Below are 13,367 nucleotides of genomic sequence, written 5' to 3' on the forward strand. Positions count from 1 at the left end.
TTAGAGAAGTTGCAATACAGTAGGTTTAACACCAATATAAATAAAGAATGAATTCATTACAGTACCTTAAAGTGGTAGTTTATTTTCTTATACTAACGGAGCTCATGAGATTTTCTGTTGAGTTTTGTGTTGTGAAGTTTTCAAGTTTTTGGGTAAAGATTTGATGGATTTTGAAATAAGGAGTGGCAAGAGCCTAATCTTGGGGATGCCCAAGGCACTCCAAGGTAAAATTTAAGGACAACAAAAAGCCTAAGCTTGGGGATGCCCCTGAAGGCATCCCCTCTTTCGTCTTCATCTATCGGTAACTTTACTTGAGGCTATATTTTTATTCACCACATGATATGTGTTTTGCTTGGAGCGTCTTGTATGATATGAGTCTTTGATTTTTAGTTTACCACAATCATCCTTGATGTAGACACCTTTTGGGAGAGACGCGCATGAATCGGAATTTATTAGAATACTCTATCTGCTTCACTTATATATTTTGAGCTAGATAATTTTGTTCTAGTGCTTCACTTATATATTTTTAGAGCATGGTGATGGTTTTATTTTATAGAAATTATTATCTCTCATGCTTCACTTATACTATTTTGAGAGTCTTTTAGAACAGCATGGTAATTTGCTTTGGCTATAAAATTAGTCCTAATATGATGGGCATCCAAGATAGGTATAATAAAAACTTTCATATAAAGTGCATTGAATACTATGAGAAGTTTGATTCCTTATGATTGTTTTGAGATATGAAGATGGTGATATTAGAATCATGCTAGTTGAGTAGTTGTGAATTTGAGAGATACATGTGTTAAAGTTTGTGATTCCCATAGCATGCACGTATGGTGAACCGTTATGTGATGAAGTCGGAGAATGATTTACTTATTGATTGTCTTCCTTATGAGTGGTGGTCGGGGACGAGTGATGGTCTTTTCCTACCAATCTATCCCCCTAGGAGCATGCGCGTTGTACTTCGTTTTGATAACCAATAGATATGTGCAATAAGTATGTGAGTTCTTTATGACTAATGTTGAGTCCATGGATTATACGCACTCTCACCCTTCCACCATTGCTAGCCTCTCTTGTGTCGTGCAACTTTCGCCGGTACCATAAACGCACCATATACCTTCCTCAAAACAGCCACCATACCTACCTATTATGGCATTTCCATAGCCATTCCGAGATATATTGCCATGCAACTTTCCTCCATTCCTTTTATTATGACACACTCCATCATTGTCATATTGCGTTGCATGATCATGTAGTTGACATCGTATTTGTGGCAAAGCCACCATTCATAATTTTTTATACATGTCACTCTTGAATCATTGCACATCCCGGCACACCACCGGAGGCATTCACATAGAGTCATATTTTGTTTTAAGTATCGAGTTGTAATTCTTGAGTTGTAAGTAAATAAAAGTGTGATGATCATCATTATTAGAGTATTGTCCCAGTGAGGAAAGGATGATGGATACTATGATTCCCCCATGTTGGTGTACTAGAATAGGGGTACCCTAGTACCCCGAACTTGTGCACGGGCAGTTGCAGCACCCCGCGGCAAGGCTTGCCGGGCTAACACCAAGATCCTCCGTGGTTCCCTTGGAGCCATTCAAGAACAAAGTATTTAAGCTCAGGAGACAAGGCCCCGGCAAGAGGAGCTTGCCGGGAAGGCCAACCGAGGCACTCCAAGGAACTTGCCGCGACGCGCCACGCGCTCCGGCAAGGCAACAAGGCCCCGGCAAGAGGAGCTTGCCGGGAAGACCAACCAAGGTACCTCGAGGCCCGGTGAGTGACAAGCCTCCGGACCCGACAAGATAACAGCAGCAGCAAGGCGCTTGCCGCGGCAGGCGGCCACTCTGTGCCCACGCTCCAGTGCATCCACCAACGTGTCGCTCTGGGGGCCTCTCCAGGCGCGTGTGGCGGGAGGCTGTGCAACCAGTGGTGCGCAGTGGCATGCGAAGCTGACAAGATCACCATCGTGGCGAATGGTGGCGCCCCTAACGGTCCTTTTTTGCACTGTCTGGGCGACTCAGACGGGCATTTAATGCCCTTGTCCCCTGCCGTCAGGGTTAGGTAGGGTGCACTGTACAAGTAACTGTACCAACCACCTCACTTTTTACATTTGTACCCTTCTCTCCGTTGCCACCTGTTGGTGACCCCTTTAGCGTATAAAAGGAGGCCCATGTGCAACGTAGAGGGGGTTCGGTTCGGACTGGTTCGCGAAGTTCGACTAGTTCGGAACCCAGAAAAACACTACGCTCTCTCTCTAGAGCAAGAACACAAGATAATCAAACAAGCAGCAGTAGGAGTGTTATCTCTCCGGAGAGCTCCGAAGCTGGGTAAACTGCTCGTGTGCTTTGCCTCGATCTGCTCTTCGTGCGATCTCCGCCCCCCCCCCCGCCGAACCGAAAGGGGCCCGGTCCGCCCGCCCCATAGGTGTTCGTGGATCAGTTTCCCCCGACATCTTTGGCGCGCCAGGTAGGGGGGCGTCGAGATTGTGTGAACCTGATCCGGCGTTCACACGAGCTAGATCTTCATTCCCTTCATCAACATGCCACCGAAGAGGAAGACTTCGGCGGCAGCCGCTCCATCCACGTCACTTCCGCCACCGTTGGAGCAAACGGATGGTGGAATGGACGCCGGCGGAAGAATTGACGTCGACGAGGAAGCTTATGATGCTGCCAGGTCCAAGGACAAGGCTGCACAAACCTCGGCGACTGTACATGTTCCACGCCACTCTCAGGAGGCGCAAGACCAACAGCGTCATGGCACTTGCAGTGCCATACGCATGATAGGCCAAGACCAAGCTGGTGGATCTCGGGGCTCTCAAGACCAGCATGCACGCCAGCGTGCTGGCACGAGCGGGGCACGGTCTCCTGGACGGGATACTGCTCCTTCTAACATAGTTAGAAGTCCGAGCACGTCCCGCTCCTCGCGCCGTCCTCCACTGCCACCCACCACTCCAGCAGAAGCTTTGGCGCGAGCTCAACTTCTCCTAGATTACCCTCCGACGTCGGATAAGATCGACGAATGGAGGGCCACCATTCAGAGTCTCATCGGCTACGCCAACGGCGACACTCCACGGCGGCCGAGCACGTCGCCGCCGCGACAGGGTTGCCGGGCGCGAGCCGGTGGCGACGAAACGGGTGGAGGTGCAACTACCATGCAATCACCACCCCGAAGGCCAAGATCGCCGACTCGCCGGATCCACCTCGACAGCGACTCCACTGCATCTTCGGATCCACGAGCTCGTCGCGATCAGCGCCAAGTTCTTCATGATCGACAACAAGAAGACGCTCGGACTCGCATCGAGCGCCGAAGAGAAGCGCGACGTCAATCCGACAAGCGCGCTGGGCCCTCTGTTGACATGCATGCGCCAGGGGAACCAGGCGATCTGCCGTACGCGGTAGGTTGCCCTGCGTTCACTCGTGAGCTGCGGCAAGTCCAGTGGCCCAGCACGAAGAACTTCAAGCCAGACATACCGGAGAAGTACGACGGCAAGACACATCCGTCGGAGTTCCTCAGCATTTACACCATTGCGGTGCAGACTACTGGGGGACGGGATGACAAGATCCTTGCCAACTACTTCCCGCTGGTACTCAAGCCCAACGTCAGGTCCTGGCTCATGCACTTGCTGGACAACTCCATATCCTCTTGGGCTGATCCATGCCATCAGTTTGTCGGTGCCTTCACAGGCGGACACAAGCCTCATGGCCAGGAGAGTGATCTTCATCTGCTCGCCCAGAAGGAAGGAGAGCCCCTGCGCAAGTACATTCAGAGATTCAGCATTGTGCAGCACAACATCCCAGACGTCCACCCTGCCGTGGTGATCAGCGCGTTCCATCAGAACGTGCGAAACCGCAGGATGCGGGAGGAAATGGCGATGTGCAAGATCAGGGACGTCAGTGAGTTATATCCACTGGCCGACAAGTGTGCACGTGCTGAGGAAGGGAGGAGACTCCCCGGAGAGAATGTAGGAGCGGGAGGATCTGACAGTGAAGATGCTGCCCCGGCAAGGAAAAACCGGCGGCGGAACAACAGAAGGAGGAAAGGCAAAGAGGTGCTAGTTGTTGAGCAGTCCGGCAACGGTGGTGGCGCCAAGGAAGCCAAAGCTGGTGACTCCGGCAAGGAGGTTGCCGCGGAGGTGGCGGTCGCCGACAAGCAGGACGGCACCAACAAGGAGTATTGCAAGATCCACCGCACCAAGGGCCATGATCTCCAGAACTGTAAGAAAGTCGAGCAGCTTGTTGAGCAACAGAAAGCTGAATACGAGCGGCGCGACAAGGAGAAGGCCCAGGAAGGTGTTGGGGGATCCGACAAGAAACGTCCCGGCCGAGGAGGACGCCGCGGCAAGGCCAAGCAGCGGCAAGGAGACAGACCTCCTCGCGGCCGCGACAAGGATGAAGATGACGACGACGATGAAGACGTGGATGATGAGGAGACTGATGAGCAGGAGTTCCAAAAAGCCACAGAGGTCCTGTGCGTTGACGGTGGTGCTTCTCTGCACACCTCGCACCGCCAGCTCAAGCAGTGGGTGCGGGAAGTTAATGCAGCAGAACCACCCGTCGAGTCACGCAAGCCTCTGAAATGGTCCAGCACGCCTATCATCTTTGATATTGAGGACCACCCTGATCGCATAACTGCGGTCGGGTGCTTGCCGATGTTGGTTTCACCAACAATCCGCAACCTCAAGGTCACTAAGATGCTAGTTGACGGCGGGGCCGGCTTGAACCTGATCTCCTCCGCGATGCTCCAGAAACTCCAGATCCTTGACAGCGAGCTCGAAGAGACCGGTACATTTCAAGGAATCAACCCGGGAAGAAGCAAGCCAAAGGGAAAGATCACGTTGCCGGTAACATTTGACAGCGAGCTGAACTTCAGGACTGAGAGGGTCGCATTTGATGTTGCTGACTTTCCATTACCTTACAATGGAATCCTTGGCCGTCCGGCACTCGCCAAGTTCATGGCAGCCTCTCACTATGCGTACAACGTATTGAAAATGCCAGGCCCGATAAGTGTCTTCTCTGTCCCTGACGACAAGAAGGATGCTCTTATCTGTGCCGACAAGATCTACCGGGAAGCAGCAGCCGCAGCAGAACGCAAGACACTTGCCGCTGAAGCTCCCGGGGGGAAGAAGAAGACCAAGTCCGGCAAGAGCTCTGATGCCCACTCCGGCAAGCGCACCTCTTCGGAGTGCTGCGCTACCGTCGAGGACGCACCATCGAGCTCCACCGGCAAGCGTAAGAAGGAAATTGCATCTCCACCTGAGACCAAGAAGGTGTCCGCCAAGGAGGACGGCACTGGTGGTACCTTCACCATCAGCGCCACTCTTGACCCCAAATAGGAAAGCGCGCTCGTTGCTTTCCTGCGGGCGAATGTCGACGTGTTTGCGTGGCAACCGTCTGATATCCCCGGTGTTCCCAGGAAAGTAATTGAGCACCTCCTTGCCGTCTGTCCTCATGCGCGGCCCGTCAAGCAGAAAGTCAGGAAACCGGCAGTGGAGCGCCAAGAATTCATCGCAGAAGAAATTAAGAAGTTGGAAGCAGCAGGCCTTGTCAGAGGAGTGCTCCATCCCACATGGTTGGCCAATCCTGTTGTCGTGCGCAAGGCTAACGGGAAATGGAGGCTTTGTATTGACTTCACTGATGTTAATAAAGCTTGTCCCAAAGACCCATTTCCCTTGCCGTGCATTGACCAGATTGTTGACTCCACAGCCGGATGTGATTTGCTTTCATTTCTTGATGCATACTCAGGATACCATCAGATCTTCAGGGCAGAAGAGGATGAAGAGAAAACTGCATTTATCACCCCGTACTGCTTCGTACAGATGCCTTTCGGTTTGAAGAATGCTGGTTCAACATTCGCAAGGGTAGTCCACCACGCTTTTGAGCCGCAGATGCACAGAAATGTAGAAGCCTACATGGATGACATAGTGGTCAAAAGCAAGAACAGGGCGACCCTGATTCAAGATTTAGACGAGACATTTGCAAATCTGCGCAGGATCAACTCAAGCTTAACCCCGAGAAGTGCGTGTTTGGAGTCCCATCCGGCAAGCTTCTCGGGTTCTTCGTGTCTCAGCGGGGAATTGAAGCCAATCCCGACAAGATCAAGGCCATTGAGCAGATCGAAGCACCAAAGCGCGTCAAGGATGTACGAAGGCTTGCCGGTTCCGTGGCTGCTCTCAGCAGGTTTATCTCTAGATCTGCTGAGCGCGCCCTGCCATTTTTCAAAATTTTGAAAAAGGCAGGTCCAATGAAATGGACTCCGGAGGCGGAGGCTGCGCTGCAGGACTTGAAGAGATACCTGTCCTCCACTCCAATACTTGTCGCACCTAAGCCGCAAGAGAAGTTGCTACTGTATATAGCGGCAACCAATCAAGTGGTTAGTGCTGTGTTAGTGGCGGAGAGGGAGGCAGATGATGAGCCAACAACCACGGCAGATGCATCCTGCGACAAGCACGGGGCTTCGCCGACAAGCTCTGGTCCCGACAAAGATGGATCTGCGCAGGAGCATGATAAGATGCAGAAGAGAATGGTGCAGCGTCCAGTTTACTTTGTCAGTTCCCTTCTACAGGGGGCTAGATCAAGGTACTCTGGTGTGCAGAAGTTGCTTTTCGGCCTCCTCATGGCCTCGAGAAAGCTGCGCCATTACTTCCAAGCACATGAGATCACAGTCGTCACTCGCTTTCCGCTGAAGAGGATGCTGCAAAATCCAGAAGCGACAGGCAGGATTGTCGAGTGGGTGCTGGAACTGTCAAACTTTGGCCTCAAGTTTGAGAGCACTTCAACTATCCAAAGCAGGGCATTGGCAGAGTTCATAGCAGAATGGACGCCAACACCAGATGAAGAAATTCCAGAGACGAGCATCCCCGTCAAAGAGGCAAGCAAAGAGTGGCTGATGTACTTTGATGGTGCCTTCTCGCTGCAAGGCGCAGGTGCGGGCGTGCTGCTTGTCGCGCCCACCGGAGAGCACCTCAAGTACGTAGTCCAGATGCACTTTCCCAAGGAGCAAGCAACCAACAATACTGTAGAGTATGAAGGATTGCTTGCCGGTCTCAGAATCGCAGCAGACCTTGGGATCAAGAAGCTCATTGTCAGGGGTGACTCACAGCTTGTCGTCCGCCAAGTGAACAAGAACTACCAGAGTCCATTGATGGAAGCATATGTTGATGAAGTGAGGAAGCTAGAAGAGCACTTTGACGGCCTACAGATGGAGCATATCCCAAGAGCTTAGAATGACATTGCTGATGGCCTGTCAAAGTGCGCCGCACTAAAGTTACCTGTGGAGCCAGGGATCTTTGTGCTCAAGTTGACTCAACCATCCGTAACACCTTCAACTGGACAAAGCAAGAAGAGGAAGTTGGTTTCTGGTGACTACTTTCCGGCAGAGCTCCCCGAAGCCGCTGCCAAGAAAGTCCCCAAGATCAACACCAAGGTTGCTGAGGGGCAGTCTGCTCCGGCAAGCCTTATGGTTTGTTCCGTTGAAGCAGACGCTCCCGACAAGTTTTGCTCCGGCAAGCTTGCCGGGGAACATCAAGCTCCGACAGGGCCGCAAGTCCTTGCCGTAGAAGCGGATGTTCCCGCAGCAGCAGATGTGCCTTTAGTCCTTGTTGTCGAGCCACAAGCTCCAGCATGGGAACTTCCCGAAGAGCAAGAAGAAGCGGAAAAAGTAGCCCGGTAGTCAAGTATGTACCAGTTTGTCGATAGTATACTGTACAGAAGAAGACTCAACGGCGTGAAATTGAAGTGTATTTGCCGGGAAGATGGACAAAAGCTATTGCAGAGATACACGGAGGCATATGTGGCCACCACATTGGTGCAAGAGCACTTGCCGGCAAAGCTTTCCGGCAAGGTTTCTTTTGGCCGACAGCCCTCTAGGATGCAACTACACAAGTAACCAAGTGTGAAGCGTGCTAGTTCCACTCCAAACAGATAAACCAGCCAGCTCAAGCTCTCCAGACGATCCCTTTATCCTGGCCATTTTCGGTCTGGGGGCTCGATATCCTCGGCCCTTTCCCCCGAGCTGTCGGGGGCTTTGAGTACTTGTACGTCGCAATCGACAAGTTCACAAAGTGGCCAGAAGTGCAGCCAGTGAGGAAGGTGACAGCACAGTCAGCAGTCAAGTTCTTCAGGTCAATTGTTTGCCGTTTCAGGATCCCTAACAGGATCATCACTGACAACGGCACGCAATTCACGAGCCGCACCTTCATGCAGTACGTCCAAGACCTTGGCGCCAAGGTTTGCTTCGCTTCTGTTGCTCATCCAAGAAGCAACAGTCAAGCAGAGAGGGCAAATGCTGAAGTGCTGCGCGGGCTCAAGACCAGAACTTTCGACAGGCTGCGCAAGTGCGGAAGAAACTGGATCGAGGAGCTGCCGGTGGTTGTTTGGTCGGTCAGAACAACGCCAAATCAAGCCACTGGCCAGATGCCTTTCGCTCTAGTCTATGGAGCAGAGGCAGTTCTCCCCACGGAACTCGTATATGGATCGCCTCGAGTGCTCGCTTATAATGAGCTTGAGCAAGAACAGCTGCGACAAGACGACGCGCTGCTCCTTGAGGAAGATCGTCTTCAGGCTGCTGTACGAGCTGCTCGATACCAGCAAGCTTTGCGCCGCTACCATAGCCGCAAAGTTAAGGCCAGAAGCTTTGAGGAAGGCGACCATGTTCTTCGGCGCGTTCAGTCCACCAAGAATTCCAACAAGTTGACGCCGAAGTGGGAAGGCCCTTATCGGGTGAAACGAGTCACAAGGCCCGACGCTGTCCGCCTTGAGACCGAAGATGGCATTTCGGTGAGCAACTCCTGGAACATAGAACATCTTCGTAAGTTTTTCTCGTAGGGCGCGGTTGCCGGAACCCGTTCCGGCAACCACCTTTTGTACAAGTCTTACCGCTGTTGCATGTAATCCCTTGTACAAAGCCGGGCGCAGATCCCGTGCATAAGTAAAACCCCATGTGCTCCGCACAACTTGTCCATTTCATGCATTAGTTTCTTTATTGCATGTCTTATCTGACACTTTGTGCAGCACCTACATCCGGTAAGCAATAACGAGCCGAAGGGCTCCATATCATTATTTTCTCTTCTTTCTTATTTTCAATAAAGGAAAAGAAGGTTCCCTCGCACACAAGTTTGCCGGGGGGGAGGAGAAGATTGTGGTATGGACCAGGCGTCGTTCAAGCAAAGTTTTGCCTTGCCGGGAAGCAAACGACAGAAAAGCTAAGTTGCCAAAGTTTGAGCAATCAGTTTTTAAATTTTTGAGTTATCTTCCTCGAACGACCCTGCTTTGTATGGAAAACATGTGCGCGGAGGAACCAACTCGTGGCTAGTTGCGCCCTTACATTGTTTCGAGTCCGCTCAACAACTTAAGTGTGCTGCATCTAGTCGCGACAAGGTTTCTTGTCGGAAGCAGCACCGCCAGCAGGCTGCTGACGTTCCGCACTCAGCGCTCGCGGCTCGGGTGCCTGCGCCGACAAGTTCCCTAGAAGCGTAGGGTAAAAACATACAAAGGAAGGAATCTGGTAGAGGAAATAACATAGCAATTGATAACAGAAATAAGGTTATATTACAAGATAACTTGTCACAGCTCTAACAGACTGTTTTCATAACATGATTAGCAGCGACAAGGGAAAAGAAGAAATGGGCGGCCTAGTCTACGCGTCCGCCCTCAACCCTCTTGATCTTGCTCACCTTGTCCACAATGGGTGCGACAAGGGCCTTGAGTGCATCCCGATCGGCGTCTGGCGGCAAGGACTTGAGGACGTTGATGAAGCTGAGGCCTGGATTGCGGAAGGCCACCTTCATCAGCACCTTCTGGAGAACCCCGGCGCAGATTTTGCACGACTCGTCGGCCAGCTGCTTTGGGATACTCTCCCGGAGCTGTTGGAGTGCCGTCGCCACGCCCTTGAAGAACAGGCTGAGCTTGGCGCTGGGTTGGAGATTCTCGTCGGAGGGATACCCAAAGTCCTCCATCCCCAGCTGCGCCAGCTCCTCATCGATGACTGCGGCAATATTCACCAGACCCTCGGTCCAGTGCTCCACAGTATCTCTGAACGAGTTCTGGGTAATTGCGATGCTCTCCAGCAGCGCCTTGTCAGCTTTGACCTTCTCCGACAAGGTCTTCTCCCGCTCCTTGGCGGCCTCCAGCGTCTGCATCAGCGTGGCCAGCTTCAACTCCAGGTCTGCATTGGAATCCTTGGCGGCACTGAGCTCCTTGCCCCTCTCAGCGAGAAGACCTTGCAGCTCACCGTGGGCGGCAGCATCCTTCTCACGCTCACGCTTTAGCGCGGCAAGCTCCTCACCGCTCTTCCCGATGTTGGCCTCCAGCTGCGCCACCTTCTCCTCCAGCTCTTTCTTGGCGGCCTCTGCGATTGCCGCAGCGTCCTTTGCTTCCTTGAGCGCCCCGCCAAGTGCTTGCTCACGCTCGGTGAGCTCCTCCTCGTAGCTGTCGAGGTTGGCCTTCCGCTGCACCAATTCGTCTTCTCGCGCGGACTGCTTCTCGGCGGCCAGCCTTTGCTCCTCCTCAGCTTCGGCCTTCTCGAGAAGGAAGGCCGTGCGCTCCTCGTCGAGTCGCTCCCGCTCCTGTGCCAGGGACCGGAGAGCCTCTTGATTGTGGCCCCGGAGCTCCTCCGCACGCTTCTCCATGTCAACTCCCGCCTTCGCGACAAGCGCTTCCCGGGAAGCCAGCTTGGCTTGCCGTGCGCGGTAGAGTGACAGCAGCTTCCGCAGCAGCTGCTCCTCCTCAGGCTCGCCACTGCTGCTGCCGGGCGCGTCGACCAACGACAGTCCGGTGGAGGCGAGCACCTCCTCATCAAAAGTTTCCCCCTCGACCGGCGCCCTGGAGCTCGACGCCCAGGGTAGCTTGATGAAGATATCGTCGCCGGCCTTCAAGTAGGCGCCGGGCTGGGGCTCCTCGGAGCCCGGCTCCGCAGCAGCGGCAGAGGGATCTGCGGTCGGCGCAGCGCCTGGCGCTCCTGCGGCCTCAGGGTCGTCAGTGCGATCGCCCGACCCCTTGCCGCCCTCTGCGGCGGCAGCCTTGGCGGCCTCCTCGCCGGCGGTCTCATCAGCACCAGCCCCTTCCTCGCCGGCGCCCTCTATCTCCATTGGCTCAGCAGCAGATGGGTCTGAAGAACGAAGAAGGGAGAAAAATCAATCAAAAATCCAAGAGAAGAAAATCAGAAGAAGAAGAACCCAAGGGAAAGTTTTTGGACAAGTGAATTACCTGTGCCAAGATCTGCAGTTGCGGTCTCGGCCGCCGCAGGATCGACAGTGCTGCCCCTTGCCGGAGAGTTCTCCCTTGCCGGAGAGCGCTCCCTTATCGGGAACCCCTCCCTTGGCGGCGTAGTCGAAGCAGATGGCACTTCAGGACCAGCTTCCGGGCGCTCCTGATATGGCTGCTCTGCTCCTACACAAATCAACAAGCAAGATATCAACAAAGGAAAAAGCACTCATGCGCGCCTGACAGCAGAAAGCTAACTATGAACTTATGCCGGGGGCTGCGCTGGGGGCTGTTTTGAGGAGTGGTTGCCGGGTCCGTCAAGGTGGTCTCGGACCCACCCCCTGCTGACACGTTGGGGTCATCTTCGATGACAATCACCGCGGCCTTGGCCCTCTTCGCCGCTCTCTGGGCCAGCGTCCTGAAAAGAAAGGAGTCCAGATTGAAGCAAGTCAGATACAAGATAAAAACAGCAAGATTGAAGAACTACAAGAGCACCAAGGAAACTTACTCTTCTTCCTCCTCGTCGGAGCTGAGCGCGGAAAGATCAAAGTTCGGCTCCCTTCCGGTGCGGCGAGGCGGAGGAGTAGGATCCCTTGCCCGCTTGGCGAGGGCGGTGGCGGTGGCCCGGGAAGATCCCGCTCCAGTTGCCGCTGCTGCGTGGGGCGCTCCCACGGCAACATTGCTTGCCGTGGTAGAGCGTGTCGCACGGCTTGGCGGCTATTGACCCGGCTGCCGCCCCGCTACGTCCGCGGCCCTGCGAAGACGCCTTCTTGGTGGGGCCAGAGGCTCTGCCTGCGGCAAGCCTTCTGAAGGCTCGGGCTCTTCCTCGCCGGCCTCGCTCGGCTCAGCTTCAGAACCGGCAGGCTCTTCCTCGCCAATGAACTCCGCGCGCTCGGCGAGGTTTTCCACCTCTGCAGCCTCCGCCTCCTCCACAATGAACCCGAACGCGCCCGCGGCAGCTGCGGCCGCAACCTCTTCCGCCCTAGTGGCGATGCGCTGCAGCTCCTCGTCGGTGGTGTCACGGGTGAGGCTCTTCTGCTCGTCAGCGTGGACCGGCACTTCTTCCAAGTTGTCGAAGAACGCTTGCACGATGTCATCCGCAGGCTCTTGCCAAGTTGGAACGATTCCGTGTGAATCGCACAACGGCATCATGGCGCGGATCCGGTCAAGCGAAGAATTGTTGCATAATGGAACGACGCCCCTCGGCAGCGTGAATGGGTGCTGGGGGTCGCGTTTGAACAACTCCAGGAGCATTGCATCCAGCTCCAAGACGGTGAAGTTGTAGTTGAGGCCCGGCCGCAGCCTCATGATGTCCGCCGAGTTCTTGAATTCCCAGGCGGGCCTCCCCCTCTCCTGCAGGGGGGCGATGCGGCGGCGGAGGAAATCTGCGCCTACAGCGCCTACAGTGAGCCCGGCAAGCCTGAGGCGAAGGATCCTAGTAATGGCGATCTTCAGCCTCTTGTCTTCCGGGGCCACGTTGCTCCAGTCATTGCCGCGCACTATTGGAGCTTGGCGCACGGCGGTGAAGGGCTGCGGATTCTCCTCGACGATCCAGCACCACTCCGCTCTCCACTCCTCCCACTTGCTGCGGAGCTCACCCTCCAAGTACGCCTCCTTCTTGCCGACTCTCGAGATCCAGGCGATCCCTCCGGCAAGCGGCTCTCCTCTCTCTACCCGAGGTATGAAGAAGTGGCGGAAAAGGGCAACATTGGGGTGGACTCCAACAAAGTTTTCGCACAAATGTGCGAAAACTGCCATGGTCAGAACGGCGTTGGGGGTGAAGTCAAGGAGGCGGAAGCCGTAGGTGTTCATGATATCGCAGAAGAACTCCGAGAAGGGCGGGCAGATCCCGCAATAGAAGAACAGCGCGAAGAATGGGTACCCGTTTGGAGCCAGTTCCGAAGCAGCGGCCGGGAGTACCCTCGTGCACGGATGCGCCCGCATCTCCGTCGCCCAAAAGAGGTAGAAGTACTCCCTCAACTCCTTCACGCCGAGCTGGGGGGAGAAGATCGCCCGCTCCTTCCGCAGCGCCGCGAGCCTCTGTGCCTCGGCCGACTTCACGCCCTTTCCCTTGTCGGCTTTCGGAGCCATGGCGGAGGTGGTGGGGGAGGTCGACGGCGTTGGTGATGCTGGTGGCAATGGGGGGCGGAGCGCTGCTCTCTC

The sequence above is a fragment of the Triticum dicoccoides genome, chromosome 6A (assembly GCF_002162155.2).
Source record: "Triticum dicoccoides isolate Atlit2015 ecotype Zavitan chromosome 6A, WEW_v2.0, whole genome shotgun sequence".
In the NCBI taxonomy this organism is placed as follows: Eukaryota; Viridiplantae; Streptophyta; class Magnoliopsida; order Poales; family Poaceae; genus Triticum; species Triticum dicoccoides.